At 33.9% G+C, this 17410-nt stretch overlaps 1 protein-coding gene across 1 annotated transcript in view; it reads left to right on the top strand.

Moving 5' to 3' along the window:
* The window catches only part of LOC124366237 (glucose dehydrogenase [FAD, quinone]-like), a 48253-nt gene that overhangs the window by 24825 nt on the left and 6018 nt on the right, over nt 1-17410 (top strand). The window lies entirely within an intron of this gene.

Genomic DNA, 17410 nt, shown 5'->3' with positions numbered 1-17410 from the left:
GTACAGTGAGAGGTAGGTAACTTAGAAGAAGTTATTTTGAATTTCTTACAACATTCTTCAATAAAACAGGTAGACCAGACTAAGTTCCAAGGATTAATTGTGGATAAGAACTTATCATGGGATAATCATATACAGCACATTGAAAAGAAAATATCCTCGGGGTTATTTGTTTTATATACTCTCTCAAAATACTGTGAACTTGATACCTTTAAAATGGTTTATTATTCTCATATACAGTCCCACATTTCCTTTGGCGTCGTGCTTTATAGAGCAACAAGTGATAAAAACTTGCAAAAAATTTTGATATTACAAAAAAAAGCCATACGGATTATGCTTAAACTACACCATCAAGAATCGGTAAGACATTTATTTTCGAATCTAGGCATTCTAGCAATTTACGGACTTTATATATTGGAAACGGTACTTGTAGTAAAAAAAGCAAATGACACATTACCAAAATTGGGGGCTTCGCACAATTATTTAACTAGGAATCGTAATCAGCTTGCAGCACCACATATAAATCTAAAAATTACCTCAAAAAAACCCGAAGTAGCAGATATTAAGTTTTATAATAGCTTACCAGAACATATTTTTAAAATTGATAGTTTTTTACTTTTTAAAAACACAGTAAAACAATATCTTATAAGTAAATCTTTCTATTCTTTTGATGAGTTTATTATAAACTGATAGGTGGTTGTGAAATACACTGTTAAAATAAGGTAATTTAATTATGTCCATTTATTATGTAAATGTATGTTATGTTGTGTATGTTATAGCTGACACCATTCGATGTTTGTATGTGTATGTAACTGTATTATGTACAAATTTTAAATAAAGAAATTTTAACTTTGAAAATAGAATTGTGATTTTTTCACAATCTTATCTAGTGAAATAGTTTAACGTAGTCCTCACTAATTTTGTACAGTGAGAGGTAGGAAATTTAGAATTAATTGTCTGAAACATTACTTACACATTTTTTGTAAAACACTCGAAAAGTGCTACTAATACCAGCAGTTGAGTATAATAGCTCCAGTTCACCTTTCTCTTGGTGTCTGGAATCTGTGCTATCATAGGCTTGAATCCTGGAATCTTTAGTGAAAATCGGTGATGAAGCTCAAAATAAACTCCTTACATAGTTTTCACATCAGAGATACCTAGACTACAAAATATTAAAATCTATAGTGTAATCCAAGTGAAGAGGTATTCTCATTGTCTCATCAGATACACAATTGAGTGCACTACAATGTTTCCAGCACAATCTCTAAGCACTGGGAAGTAACCAAAGTTGAGTTCACCAAGAGGAAGGTGAACTGGAGCTATACTCAACATTTAGATTGAATCAACCCCAATTTTTTGCTAATTTTACATATGGCAGAACCATTTAGCCATATTTGTTCCACTGATTCTTCTGCTTCTCCGCAGAGCCTGCATTATTTTGTCAGTCTGGCTTAAAACCCACCTTAATCAGATGTTTCTTAAAGGGGCCATGACCTGTGAACATCCCTAATACCAGTTGTATATCCTAAGCATAAGGATAGATCATCATTTTAGATTGTCTTTAGTTCAGAGGGCCCTTCTTTAGTTTAAGGATCAAATCCTCTTTTTCCACTTGTTTACTAGAACTTTGCTGTAGGAGAAAGCTATTCCACAACCTGGCTCTGGCCCTACCATAAGGGTTTCTGTACCTATTTTGGCAAGTGTATCTGCTCTTTCATTTCCCTGAATCGGTTGGCCCAGCACCCAACCAACTGTAACTTTGATCCTCTTTGCCAGTTTTGATACCGTAGTACATTCTTACATTCCAATACTGCTTTAGAGCGAAAGGAGCAGGTGTCAAGTGCCTGGCTGTCTGAAAGGATTAAGTATTCTGCTCCTTTTGATCCCATTTGTATGAATGTTCTGGTACATTAATAAATTGCCATGACTTCTGCTTGAAAGATCAGGGCGTGTTTTCCAAGAAGCACTGATAAATTTACTCCCGATCCATGTATACCAAACTCTGCCCTAGAGTCAAAGCGCAATCCATCAATAAAATACCTCTGGACACCTTTGGTAGGGTAGACCTCCTTATTACTTTATTTCTACCTATCTTCAATAGAGACTAGATGGTTTTTCAAATGAATATTTCTTAACCATACCTGTGATACGTAGGTTGTCATTTCAGTCTCTAGAAATTTATGTGTTATTATCCTTCTGAAGATGTAGGCTTATTCACCTTTTTACTCAGAAGCTTCAGTGCACTTAATGTGGCTGTCTTCTTGTTTTTTCTGTTCTACTTTGGCCACTACACTAAAGGACCATATGTTTTATTATGGCTTTGTATATCCAGTAAATAATTTTGGATTTAAGTCTCCATTTAAATCAAAAGAATATTTTATAGGCTTCAAAGACCTTTGTCACTTTGGATAATGTGTTTTTGATATGTAGATTCCATGTTAGCCTTTTATCCAGAATTATTCCTAGATAGCCTACTTGACTACATTGGAATATTCAGAATATTTTATTCTAGTGCCTTCCAGATTCCTTTTTATTGTTATCTGGATTTTGCAATCTCACAATCTCTTTACTGCCAGAAAATAGAAATCCTCATTTTGAGTTGAGAGTCAGCCTGGAAAGTATGTCTCCAACAAACAGTTCCAAAGCCTCCTTCTTACTCACTGTTAGACTGCTGTTAGCCTTTACTAAAGGACTCAAAAGGTTAGAATGATCAGTCAAGAGAGTTTTATGAAACTTGGCAGCCTCTGGTAGATTGTCAATGGTTTAACACAAGTTTTTCAAGGTTCTTCTTTTGTTTATCTTAATTTCTTTCTTGTATTAATTTCGGGCATTTTGACATAAAAACCTCTCATTTGTCCTTTTAGTCCATTTGAGAAGTTTTATAGTTTTGTTTATGAGTTTCTCTAGGGGGCAGTTTTTCTCATAGGCCTTTATAATGTATTATTATACCAATGGGGCCAACCTTTCTAGTTCAAACACATTTTTCTGATAGGTTTTTATTCCATCGACTTTTTTACTAGGAACACTCCAGTATCTGTATCCCCTTCAGTTAGTAAAATCCTGTGAGACATACCACCTTGCTATGTAAAAGTCCTTTCAGGCCTTTAGATAAGGTAACATCCAAAACCTCTTTTCTAACTTTTGAAATAAATGTCAGATTAGACCCCTTATTTTCTAAAATCAAATCATTACAAAAGATAAATTGGATGAGCTCCTCCCTCACCTCTAGGGTTAATGTTGGTGCTGCTCCAAGGATGAGAGCTACACCTCTTTCTCCGCAGTACTGCAGTAGCCTTTCTATTTCCACTGGTGGACAGTTTGTTGATGAGTTAGGAAAAATATGTTAAAACAAACCTTTTTCCCCTTGTTATGAGGTTACTTTCACTGCCACTACCACCGGGTCATTGGGTATTAAATCTGTGGTGGGAAAACCAATAATATGTTTTGAGAGTAAATCGCAGGCTCTTTAGTTTTCAATTGTTTGATCATATATAAGATTACCAACCTGAGTCGTTAGGCCTCTGATGTAACCTTTGTTGACCCAAGGTTCCTGGATTAGGGCAATATCTGGGCCTGTTATGGTAAGCCTCCTTTCCAGGATGTCAGTTGGGCACTTAGTGTAGTGGAGGTTCTTTATAACTTTTGTAACTTTATTAAAGATTAATTTAATTTTTATTTTAAGATATTGTATATTTAAGGATTAGTAAGGTAAAACATGTTACAAGTTTTAGATTTCAATATTTGACCAGAACTATGCCTGTTTGTACAGTTGTTTGTTATATGTAATTTTCTGTTCCTTGTTTTATAATTATTATTGTAGGTCATTTATATTTCCTAAATTTTTTATACGATTTTTAATAGCTTTTAATATTTATTGGTGTGTGTAATATTTATGTGTGTGTATGTGCAGGCACGCGTGTGTGTACATGTTAATAGTACTAGACTAAACAATGGTTTTAACTGGATTGTAGTTTCTGTGAGAAATAAGTAAACACTATTATATACTTAGTTAAAATAGCGACTAACCCAAATTGTAAAATATTAATTATATTGTATAGTGATGGTGTCTATTGCATACTGTTTAGGATTAAAGACAAATTATCTTAATGCAATTCAGATGCAGATCTTGAATCTTGCAAAAATGAATGAACTCATCAAAAGTTTTAGTCTGGGCTGAAATCATGATGCAGATACTGACCAGGTTTTCAAATTCAATGAAGCCCATTGGTTGGAGGGAGGTGGGTTGGAAACAGAAATCACTTTGAAAATAAAACAAAAATTTTTTAATTTTGTATACAGTTTGTAAGAATCCCTGAAACTAAATGAGATTTGGTCAAAAACAATACAATATAATACTTATTGTATTGCCTATATTATAGTTTCTCATGAAATTTCATGGAGGCAAAGTGTAATTCATAGTGAAGTAATGAGCGAAAATAGATTGAAAATATAAAGATTTCTTCTGATGTTTAATAATAACAAATTTTGCTCTTTATGTTATAGTTTCATGTGATCCCTTTGTGGAGAATCAATCATAAAACAGTGAGATTAGCGAGTGCAGAGTTGGGGGATCTCTTGGGATGTTTGCTATACTTACCTTTAGAATACTAAGGACAATTGCTGTCAATGGTATCGTTCTATGTGACTTCTTGATGGAAAATCAATACTGAAGCAGTGAGATGAGTGAGTGGAGAGTTGGGGATCTCTTGGAAAGTTTCCTACTTACCTTTGGTGTACTAGGGGCATTTTGCTGTTTATGTTGTTATGTTTTCATGTGATCTCTTCATGGAGAATCGATAATACAGCAATAAGATGAGTGAGTGTAGAGTTTGGGATTTCTTGTAATGTTTGCTACTTAAGCTACCTTTAGGATACTAGGAATATTTGCTGTTAATTTTATCATTGTATGTAACATCGTCATGGAGAATCCATCATCAGCAGTGAAACAAGATATAGTGCAGAGAGTATTTCAATATTTGCCATGTACCTTTGAGATTCTATGGAAAATTATTTTCCACATGTCCTCTTCATGGTGACACAGTGTAATCCATCCTGAAACAGTGGTGAGGGGGGTATGGGGTTCTTCTAATGTTCATCGCCTATCTCCAAATTGCTAAAAAAAAATTTCTCCTACTGTATTATATTTCCAAAAACTAAATACAATTATTTAATAAATAATTCTATGACAGCTTCTCTATTTTGATCTGGTTCTGTGATTACTCTTATAAATTTTATATTATATGCATAACAATCAACTCAGCTGTACTGTATGTCTTCTTTCATATTTTTACTTTTTTAACCTTGACGATCCACCTAGAGAAACTTTTAATTAATTTATTTAGTGTTATGTGATTCTGTGTGTAGACCTACACTGGTTTTTATAAAATTTGTTTGGTTATACATTTGGTAATGTTGTAATCGTATGAAATCCACCACTCATAAGAATGTAGTGGATTGCTTCAAGCTGTAGTAAGTAGGTAATATAAGATTGTGAAAGCTTCAATAGTAACCTCCATTTTAGTATCAGATATTTTGAAAAAACTCTGAGATGTTAATGGTAAAAGTGTAAATAATTTTTTATGTGTTATTTTCTATTGTATTTTTTTATGCAGGTGGGAGGTAAAAAATTCAGTTAAATTAATTTAATAAGCAGGCGAGGAATCAAATTCGGAATATTCTATAAAACTTATAAAAATGTATCGTTCAGTCTCAATTTTCCTCACATTGAAATTACAAATAAAGATTTGTGATTATATTCTTAATGTTAACTATAAAAAGTTTAACTGCTATTTATTGGTACACAGTCATAGTCATGGTCAAACCACTTTATTCCATAATATGTACTAGGTACTAAGAATAGTATAAATACAGTAATACTCAATAATAATATTAATTTAAACATATCAATAAATAATGGTAGTATTAGTTCATTCAAATGATGAAACTTACATCTTAACAATTTATCTTCAATTCTTGTCTAAATGAATTAATCGGTTTTTGTATTGAAATATTCCTCAAAGGAATATAGAACAAATTAGTTAAATAATCCTTTACTCTTATTTTTAAATTTTAACAGATGTGTTTCCATTATAAAGTTTGTTGGTAAATTATGTAAATATTTCACACCTCAGTAATATGTTTCCTTTTTGTAAAATTCAAGATTAAGTTGATCAATATGTCTATTAAAACAAATATTATATGTATGTTTTCTAGTTCACCCTGCAGGGATCACTTCTGGTTGGTTTATACCTTCTAGTTGAACCCACCACTGGGCACAGCAAAAACCGATGTGTTACTTAAATCTGGACAACCTAATGGAGCAGCACATCACTAACCGCAAATGTCGAGATTATGGGGTTTATGGGCAATTCGATAGGTCTTGTCTACTGCGGGAGATGACTGTTGAAGTTGGTGGGGTTTGTTCCCTAACCTCAGAGGTTTTTGCTAGCCTCAAAAAAGGTGTGTCACCCCCTGCCTACTTTGACTGGAGAGGTTGGTTCAGAGCTGGCCTCCCCTTCTTCCGGGAAGACATGGCTTTGAGATGTAGTGCCCTAATTCTTCCTCATGGATCTTGATAGGAGGCGGTCCCTACTCCCTAACCTTACCAATGCTGAATATCCTGTCACTCCAGAAGCAGCGCAAACGTTCTTACAGGACGTTTATAAGCTTCTTGTCATAAGAGAACAACAACAAAATTTATTAGTTTTTAGTACAGGATCAAAATATTGTTTATCATAAATTATTGATGCAAATATGTGTAAACCATATACTGTCACAATTCCAAGTTCAGAAGGAATATGTTTAACAGAATCTGTATATCTTAACATTTTCATTACTCTCAAAGATTTTTTTGTAGGATCATTAGCCTATGTAAATTGCTTATCGTTGTTGCTCCATAAATGCTTATTCCGTAAGCTAAATGTGAGTGGATCACTGAGAAATATATTAATTTTAGTGTTGATGAGGGTGGACAAGCTACCCCAATAAGGTTGTTGGTGAGTGTGTGAGTGTAAGTGGGGACTGGAGCAAGTTGGCATCCTCACCAGCCACACACATCAAGAGCGAACAAAATATAAATAAACCTTGTTTAGAAAAGAGAGATTAAAAACGGCCTTGATGAAAAGTAATAAGTTAGAACACTAAATTAGAACACTTATTTACAAAAAACTCTTGTCTATAATACATAAAACATAACCCAATAGTGAATAATACTAATTAAATATACTTGAATTTGTATATCACACTGATATGGATCTAAATAACATTGATAAAATATTTTAAAACACAAGCGCAACAATACTTGAAAGTATCCACTAGACAAAATTTATGTATAATGCTGGATTCAGAATACAGAAAATGACAATTAATTGTATTTTGACAGATATATATATTAACAAGTAACAAACACTCATCAAGTTATCTGCAATTAATAGAACAGTTCTTCATCTCTCTTTCCTTACATCGTTTGATATGGTACAAACAATTATTGATCTTACAATAACTAATTTGGCAAGAAATAATACAGTTGCTTTATGGCTGTAAATAAACACAATACTATCTTAAAGAGCATGATGGCGTCCAACCTTGTGAGTCAGTGATGAAGACAATCAAAATGTACCCTCGAGAACACAATGAGTTTTTAGTTGTTTTTGTGTTGCATCGTTTCGATATTAGGGACATATACGCTACAAAAGGAATCTGTCTGGTTTACTCAGCAGTCAAATAGTGCAAGCTAGATGAGGAGGTATTCTCAATGTCTTATCATTATCTCAGTACACTGCTATAAGCGGAAGATGAAATGGAGCTCTGAAATTAGACATTTTTGATTCAATTTTTTATTCAGAATGATATTTACATGTCCTTTTTTCTTAAAAGTATAAGTTAGGTTCTTGTGTATTGTTCCTCCAATTGAAGAACTCCTCCAGGCTGTAGAAAACTCTTTCCTGAAGCCAGGTTCCTTCCTCTGTTGCTCTTCAAGACTTCAGGTAATGCACTAGTACATCTTGTTTGCAGCATAAGATTGTTTATTTTTTGTGTAAGTGACTGTTCTATGTGCAGTAAGGTGTAAGTTGTCAGTTGTGTCCATACACATCTCTATGCTTTGTTAAGTCTCTAGTAACTCAAAAGAGAACAGTTTCCATCATGTGTATAAAAATAATAAGTAGGATCCTCAAATCCTTTAGTGTGTTTCTGCAATTTTCTCTTGGGCGTTTACAAATTATTATTCTGTAAGCCTTTTTTTATAATTTCAGTAAACGCTGCAGGTTAGCACTTGAAGATCCTCCAAAATAACTCTTCTATAATGTAGGTGGGTCTGGAAAATGGAATGATATGCTATTTTTTTAGCTTTTGGTGAACTGACTGCTGAGGTTCTCTTTATGGCAAATATTACAGAATTTGTTTAATAGATTGTCTACATGAGTTTCCCATGATACATCGTTGTCAAGCATTACCCCTATGATGTTCGCGTTTCGAATATCACAAAGTTCTTTTAAGACATTCCTTATTGTTTCAAAATACATCTGTTTGGTTTTTATATTAATTAAAAACAAGGTAATTACTCATGCAATGTCGTGCTATGTTGACAGGATTAGTGTGTGTCAATTTCAAAATGTTCTATGTTCATGATTGCTACTTGAAGGACTGTGTCACAATATACAGGGTGAGTCAGAAATATGGTAAAATATTTTAAGACGTGATTGTAGAGCTAAAATTAAGAAAAAAGTGTTATATAAAAGTAGGTCCGGAAACGCTCCATTAGTGAGTAATGGCTGGCGGAAGATTTTGCTTTGTTTTCAGTTCACCTGGTGAAATTAAGTGATTCCGAAAGGTTTTGTTCTTACTTTTTAACTCAAATAAGGTGAATTTATATGGAAAATCACCTGTCAAATCAAATAAAACCACTCTAGAGGTTGTAATGTGAACAGTGTTTGAGGAAAAAGTATGAAATTTGCCAAAAATCTAATAAAAAAATACCGTCTTATATGTTTGATGTCCAATAACATTGTTAAATGACCAATAAACAAATTGTTTTTCCTAATACAGATTGTAGAGAATTTAATTTTGAAAACAATCATAATAAGCAAAGTTAACTAAATGTGTAAAAAAGTTATGAAATTGACTCCTCACGTACTACACTACACAGCAAACTTTTACTGTTTTATAATAAGGAATGATTATCTGATTGGTAACAGCTGGTAAATGGAGTACCAGTTACACCCATCATTAATCATTTGAACAACAGCTGTTTAAACATTTTTAAATAACAAATAATAAACTGGGCATTTATTATTAGATGACATATGTCACCTCATTGTTGAACAAAACAACAAACTGTAAAGATACTGTATGTTTGTGAAGTATTTTAACCAGTTATTTTCATCCATTTTGTTAGTGATTTTGTGTTGTATGTTTCATTTATTAAAAATGGAAGGTAATATTCATGTTTAGTCAAACTCTGAATTAGCAGACATGCATTTAATGTATGGTTTGGGACGCTGCAATAGTACTGCAGCAAGACAACTGTATCAAGAGAACTTTCCTAACCGCAGGTGTCCAAGCGCAAGATCTTTTGCTACTATTCATCAACGCCTATCTGAAACAGGTTCTTTGAAGTCTTCGGAGCATAGTAATGCAGGCATCGCTTGATCATGTAGGACTGTTGAATTAGGAGAGTTGGTTCTTAATGAAATTTCTGATTATCCTTAAAAGAGCACTAGAGAATTGTCACTAAAGTTTAATGTCACCCAATCTAGTATTTGAAGAATACTACACGAGTACCAGTTACACCCATACCACTTCCAGCATGTCCAATCTCTTTTGTCACAAGACTATGCTCCCCGTGTTGCTTTTTGTCGATGGCTTCTTTGGAAAATGTGCTGATCCAAACTTTTGAAATACAATTTTGAGACTATTGATATTTCCGATGAGACTTAAGGGGACTGGGATTGTCCCATTCCTGCAATGTTAAATTTAACATACTTTATGTACCTCTATCTCAATAACCACAAAAGATAAAGCACTAATTTTTGTTTTATTTTGAAGATGAACCTTTTCTTTACATTTTTAGCAGAGGGGTTATAAAAATTCCATCAGGTAAAGGTTTTGGTAATTTACAAAAATATATATAACATTTTGTTATTTTTTCCTCATATGATCAGATATAATTTTTTTTTTAAGCAGTATTTCAAAAAGTTGTCTGTTCAAAATGTAAGGCATATTATGTGGAATAAAACAAAAAAGATCATGCTTATATCTTTTATAGTTTTTGAGATACAGGTACATATGTAAAAAAAAAACACAAATGTTCGGGAATCCCGAGTAAAACAGGTATTGCTATAACACAGAGGATTCTGTTTACTTTAATACATCCCTGCACCATATGAAGGCTGATTTGGGTCTTCCTGCTCCTCAAACTGGTCCTCCAACTTCCTTTTAGCCAACTGCTGCATCTTACGGCACTTTTTCTAACTTCTTCTACAGCTTTCTCTACTTCTTCGATTCTCGTTTCGTCGATGGATTTCAAGGTTTTTATGCAATTAATGCCTGGTGTGATTCCTAATTTGCCTAGTATTTTACATTTAGTAATATTTCCATTGTTAAAAGTAGCTGTACCCTCATAAACACCAAACTCAAGTGTAGAAATCATCACAAAATTAGACTTTGGAATTCTATTTCAGATCACACTGTTGAGCGACTCACAAGGATTTTGGGTGCCACCATGCAGACACTTTTGTAAGAGCACAGGAGAAGATAAATCTTTGAAGATGGGTTTAATTTTGTTTATTACCTAATTCTAAATGTTTATTTAGACATAGGTAGACCTACTATAATAAAGTACAATAACAATGTTGTGTTGAAGTAACTTGTCAGTACTCGCACGGCGCAGGTTTACGAGCCAGAAAAGCGTGCACAGCATTACAAAAATGCACATAATTATTTTATTATTGCTCAGAAGATTGTTCTAATGGTTTCAAATTAAAGAGGACAAAACATAGATTTAAAAAAAATGTAAAAAACAAAAAATCGGTATTTTTGACCAAATGGACCATCCCAGTCCCCTTAAAGCGGTTGTAGATATGTTTATTGTATTTAAAAATAAAATTTTTAACTAAAAATGTGTTTGTTTTTCACCAGCTGTTACCAATCAGCTGGTGAAAAATCAGCTGATTGGTCAGTAATCAGAATAGATACTCATTCCTTATTATAAAACAGCACAAGTTTGCTATGTAGTGTAATATGTGAGGAGTCAATTTCATAACTTTTTTACACATTTATTTAACTTTGCTTATTATAGTTGTTTTCAAAATTAAATTATCTACAATCTGTATTAGGAAAAACAATTTGTTTATTGGTCATTTAACAATGTTATTGGGCATCAAACATTTAAGATAGTATTTTTTATTAGATTTTTGGCAAATTTCATACTTTTTCTCAAAAACTCTTCACACTACAACCTCTAGAGTGGTTTTATTTGATTTTTCAGGTGATTTTCCATATAAATCCACCGTATTTGAGTTAAAAAGTAAGAACAAAACATTTCAGAATCACTTAATTTACACTTAATACAGAATCACCACGTGAACTGAAAACAAAGCAAAATCTTTCGCCAGCTATTACTCACTAATGGAGCGTTTCCGGACCTACCTTTATATAACATTTTTTTCTTATTTTTAGCTCTACAATCACGTCTTAAAATATTTTACCATATTTCTGACTCACCCTGTGTACATAATTGTTTCACTGTATTGTTCTATGTACCGGATGTACCTTGATAAGTCATTTGAAAATAAAATAAGTAGTACTGGCTCTAAGACTGACTCTTGGGATGATATGTCTCTTCTTGTTGATATTGAATCTGATCGCACAGTACTTGTCACCTCATGTTTACTGTTTAACCTATACTGCTTAGGTTCATCCCTTCAGGTAGCTTTTGTAACATTTTAAGGCTGTTTCTGTTCTAGGCATACAAGACTCTATATTCTCTACTATGAACAGTACAAGGTTAACAATTTCAGTTGTCGTTGACTTCCCTTTGGAAAGCCTTGAAGGTTGAAGGTGTGTGTGAGAAGTCTTCCAAGAACTACTTTTTCAATAATTCTTTAAGTCAAGAGAATTTCTTTAATAAAGAGTTGGGTTGATAATTGGCTGGTTTATCTTTTTTTCTGTTTTTATATTTGGGATCTATTTTAGCAATTTTAAGACTGGAGGGGAAGATATTTTGGTTAAAGGATTTATTGCAGATAGTTAAAATTGGAGTCTGAAGAATATTTTAATAGATGTTAATGATTTTTTCATATGTCAATACTACTTCATGATTTAGGTTTAATGGATTTGGATTTAATGAAGGTGTGTAACTCTTCCAGTGTTTAAGGAAGAAAGATAAATAATTTTGTTTATAGTTTACTCAAATAACAATTGAAAGCAAATTAGTCTTTATAAAGTGTTTATAATCATGGCAATATATTTTTGTAAAAGAGTACAAAATGTCAGAATTTTATTACAACTGTAACTATGCTTTATGGCAGTGTTAATGAAAGGCGGCAAATTTAAACTAAACACCAGTTTTGGACATTGGTTGAACGATATCACCAATAAAGGGGCATGGTTCATCTTCAACTTTTGTAATGACCCTTGTATAAGAATGCGTAGTCCATTTCCTTCTTTGGTCTATGCAGAAACACATAGGATACATTTATATAAACTTATGACAGTTATGAAACCCTTCATGTGTATAAAAAGGACTTTGTTTCAACCAAGAAGGTCAAGATTCAGAAAGTCTTTATTTGTGAAATGCACATCATGTACAAGAATAGTGTCAAGTGTACACAAGGTCCAAAAGATATAGCTGGGAAAAATTGTGATATTTTTTCTTCCCAGGTCAATTGGGAGTCAATATGAAACTCCATTTATTTATATATTATCATTCCAACTGTTATACCATTTTATAATTATTATACTAGCAAAAAAAATCAATGCATCATCTAACATCATAATAAGATGCTTACAATTAAAAATTTCATAATAAATAGCAATAAATCGTCAGTATTACAATGTCATGTCTTGCAATTTAACGATGAATGAATTAGGATGCTTTACACAATAACATAACCAAATTGTTAACAACAATGCTTTGTGAATTTTACAAGAATAAAATATAAATAATCAATAGCAAATAATGGATAAGGAAACATAAAATAAATATAAAAATAATAGTGCATACGTTTTACCAATAAATAACAGACAACAAACCATTAATAACAATATGAGTCATATGCAAATATGATAATTAACAATAAATAACAACAACAAAATTATAAATAAAAAATATAAGCATAACTAAACCATGAATTGACTTGTGTACAGCATTAACAAAATATAACAATAAGAAAAACACGACATAATATTAATTATATTGTGATAATTTAGCAAATATAACATATTCATTTTAAGAATCTAGATACACTAGATTTAAGTTCAACTGAAGAATTGTTGAAGAAGTCCACTGAATATGTAATTTCATTCCCAGTGCGAAGTAATTGAGCAATTATTCCAGTGTTGTAGAAATAAGTAGGTAGGTTGAAATTCTCAACAGAAAATAGACTTTGATCGAGTACGTCTTGGAACTGCAATATCAAGGTTGTTTAACAGGTGAGGGGAATCCAGTGGGCAGTGGTCGGTAGGTAAGTCTGAACAGGAACATTACATTGCAGCGTTCCCATCCTAGGTTCTATTAATAAGTGAGAACTGGCACTTTAAATCTGAAGGTGCACCATGATGTGTGTGTCGAAGTCAATGTGTTAAGCTACTGTACAATAACTGTCTAGCTATAATACATCTATGTAACACGTTCACTGTGGTTCTATTAATGAGTAAGACCTAGTACTTATATGATGGGGCACCATGAGGCATATGCCACATCAATGAGCTAAGCTAATGTACAATAACTGTAATATACATCTAGGTAACACCTTCACTGTGGTTCTATTAATGAGTAAGACTGGCTACTTTGAATATAACGATGCACCATGAGGCATATGCCACAGTCAAAGTGCTAAGCTACTGTACAGTAACTGTCTACCTATAGTATATCTAGGTAACACCTCCACTGTGGTTCTATTAATGAGTAAGACTGGCTACTTTGAATATGGTGGCGCACCATGATGTTTGTGTCGTAGTCAATGTGTTAAGCTACTGTACAATAACTGTCTAGCTATAATACATCTATGTAACACATTCACTGTGGTTCTATTAATGAGTAAGACTGGCTACTTTGAATATGATGGCGCACCATGATGTTTGTGTCGTAGTCAATGTGTTAAGCTACTGTACAATAACTGTCTAGCTATAATACACCTAGGTAACACCTTCACTGTGGTTCTATTAATGAGTAAGACTGGCTACTTTGAATATGATGGTGCACCATGAGGCGTGTGTTGCAGTCAATGTGCTAAGCTACTGTACAATAACTGTCTAGCTATAATACATCTATGTAATACCCTTACTGTGGTTCTATTAATGAGTAAGACTGGATACATTGAATATGATGATGCACCATGAGGCATATGCTACAGTCAAAGTGTTAAGCTACTATACAATAACTGTCTACCTATAATATATCTAGATAACACATTCACTGTGGTTCTATTAATGAATAAGACTGGCTACTTTGAATATGATGGCACACCATGATGTGTGTGTCGTAGTCAATGTGCTAAGCTACTGTACAATAACTGTCTAGCTATAATACATCTAGGTAACACCTTCACTGTGGTTCTATTAATGAGTAAGACCTGGTACTTATATGATGGTGCACCATGAGGCATATGCCACAGTCAATGAGCTAAGCTACTGTACAATAACTGTCTAGCTATAATAATAATAATAATAACGTCTTTATCTCAAGCGATTTTCAACATTACATTGTTGTTTTTCAAAATAACTCAAGTCATACATTTTTAATCAAGGCACATACAAATCTATATCATCATCCGAGAAATACAAAATTAAACTAATCTAACCTCTAATACATTAAACAGCTATTTAGGGGTGAAACACTCCTCCTCCAAAGCCAGTCTGAGATTGTCCTTAAACGAGGAATATCCATAAGCCTTTAGACTGTGAGGGACGCCGTTGTATATCTGGGGGCCAAAGTATCGAAATCCATTCCTCCCCATCTCCAGCCTGACCCTGGGCACCTCCAGCATGACGTCCTGCCGAGTGTGACAGTCCCTAATCTCAGCCCGGGTCTGTAGCATCCCCCTGAGGTAAGAGGGTTTTCCCGTCAGCAACACCTTGTGAATAAGGCAAGCCACCTGAAGTTTGAAAATGTACTTTATCGGGAGGATCCCTGCTGTACGGCGATACTGGCTAACGTGATCAAATTTTCTCAGGCCGTACACAAATCTTACAGCAGAGTTCTGTAACCTATCAATCAGGACCGCACCCTCAAGGGTCAATCTTCCCCCAAATACAGGAAGAGCATAAACAATAACTGGGAAAACCACAGCTTTGACAATCTTCAATTTCACTTCCTCCTGGAGTAACCCCTTAAACCTAAACAACACTCTTAACCTATTCATTACACCACGATTGATATTTTGAACATGGTTCAAGAAGGTTAACTGCTTGTCAAAAGTAGCGCCAAGGATTTTTGCTGTGTCCGAAACCTGCAAAGGAACACCTAGGTAACACCTTCATTGTGGTTTTATTAATGAGTAAGACTGGCTACTTTGAATATAATGGTGCACCATGAGGCTTATGCCACAGTCAATGTGCTAAGCTATTGTACAATAACTGTCTAGCTATAATACACCTAGGTAACACCTTCACTGTGGTTCTATTAATGAGTAAGACTGGCTGCTTTGAATATGATGGTGCACCATGAGGTGTGTTGCTGTCAATGTGCTAAACTACTGTACAATAACTGTCTAGATATAATACATCTAGGTACACCTTCACTGTGGTTCTATTAAATAAATAAATAAATAAAAAGGCCTTTATTCATGAGCGATTTTCAACATTGATGTTGTTTTACAAAATAACTCAGGTCATGTATAAACTAAACATACAATATACAACCAAACAATAAAAATAACTTAACAATATTCCTTAAGCTAACATTTTTTTTAATTTGTCTTTAAACGCCCTCATACTTAAATATTTCATTTCAGGCGGCAGGCCGTTGTACCGCTGGGGACCGAAGTGAGAAAAGCCCTTTTTCCCTCTTTCAAGGCGCACGCGCGGCACCGCCAGCAGGGCATCCTCTCTCGTCTTATGCTCCCTGATTATTGACCGGGCAACTAAATTATTTTTTAAATATGTTAGCCTACTGGTTGTCAATACCTTGTGGACAAGAGACACAGTTTGAATTTTGCAAGCGTCCTGTATTGATGGAATTTGAGCCAATTTACGATAAGAACTGATATGGTCATATTTCCTCAAACCATACACAAATCTTATTGCTCTGTTTTCTAACTTTGTTAAAATTAATAATTTTTCTTTGGTCAAACTATTTCCAAATGCGAGGAGAGCATAATATATTAAAGGTAATATCAATGACTTGACAATCTGGAGCTTAGCTGACACCGGCAGGAACGACCTCAGCCTGCAAATAATCCTCAATCTACAAATGACCTTCTGATATATATATTTTACATGACTTGTAAACTCTAGTTGTGAGTCTATTTTAACACCCAGAATCTTAACAGTTTCACTGAGAGACAGGGGCGAGTTGTTCAACATGACGTCACCGGGAAGAGATTGGCCGGCATTATTAAATCTCAGATTTAAAATTGTACATTTATCTGGGTTTAACTCCAACCCATTTCTTTCCGACCACATTAGCACTTTTGACAATTCATTGTTAATTTTTGTTAGTGCCGTTTTTGCTTCTGAGGATGGATAAGGAAGCAATAGCTGGCAATCGTCAGCATATGAGTGCAGGGAACAAAACCTTATCGTGTCGGCAAGATCAGACGTATAGATGGAAAACAAAATAGGACCGAGGCAGCTGCCCTGTGGAACTCCACCAGATCTGTGCAGTATGTTAGAGGAATCATTACCAATTTTGGTGATTTGAGATCTTCTACTTAAATAAGATGCAAAGAATCTTACAGAGGCATCATCAAACCCATAAAATTTTAGTTTTGGGATGAGCATTCGGTGATTGACAGAGTCAAACGCCTGTGAATAATCTAAAGACGTCAAGGTACAGCAGAGATTCCTATCAACTGCAGAATACATGTCATCAAGAATATCCACAAGAGCAGAGGAAGTGCTGAAATCCTTTCTGAAACCAGATTTATGTTCAGGCAAGACATGTTCTTGTTCTATAAAGGATGAAACTTGTTCAACTACTATCTTTTCTAATATTTTGGAGACCACTGGAAGAATCGAGATAGGTCTGAAGTGA

This window comes from Homalodisca vitripennis, chromosome 7, assembly GCF_021130785.1.
Source record: "Homalodisca vitripennis isolate AUS2020 chromosome 7, UT_GWSS_2.1, whole genome shotgun sequence".
Classification (NCBI taxonomy): Eukaryota; Metazoa; Arthropoda; class Insecta; order Hemiptera; family Cicadellidae; genus Homalodisca; species Homalodisca vitripennis.
This window is presented reverse-complemented; position numbering and strand designations above follow the sequence as displayed.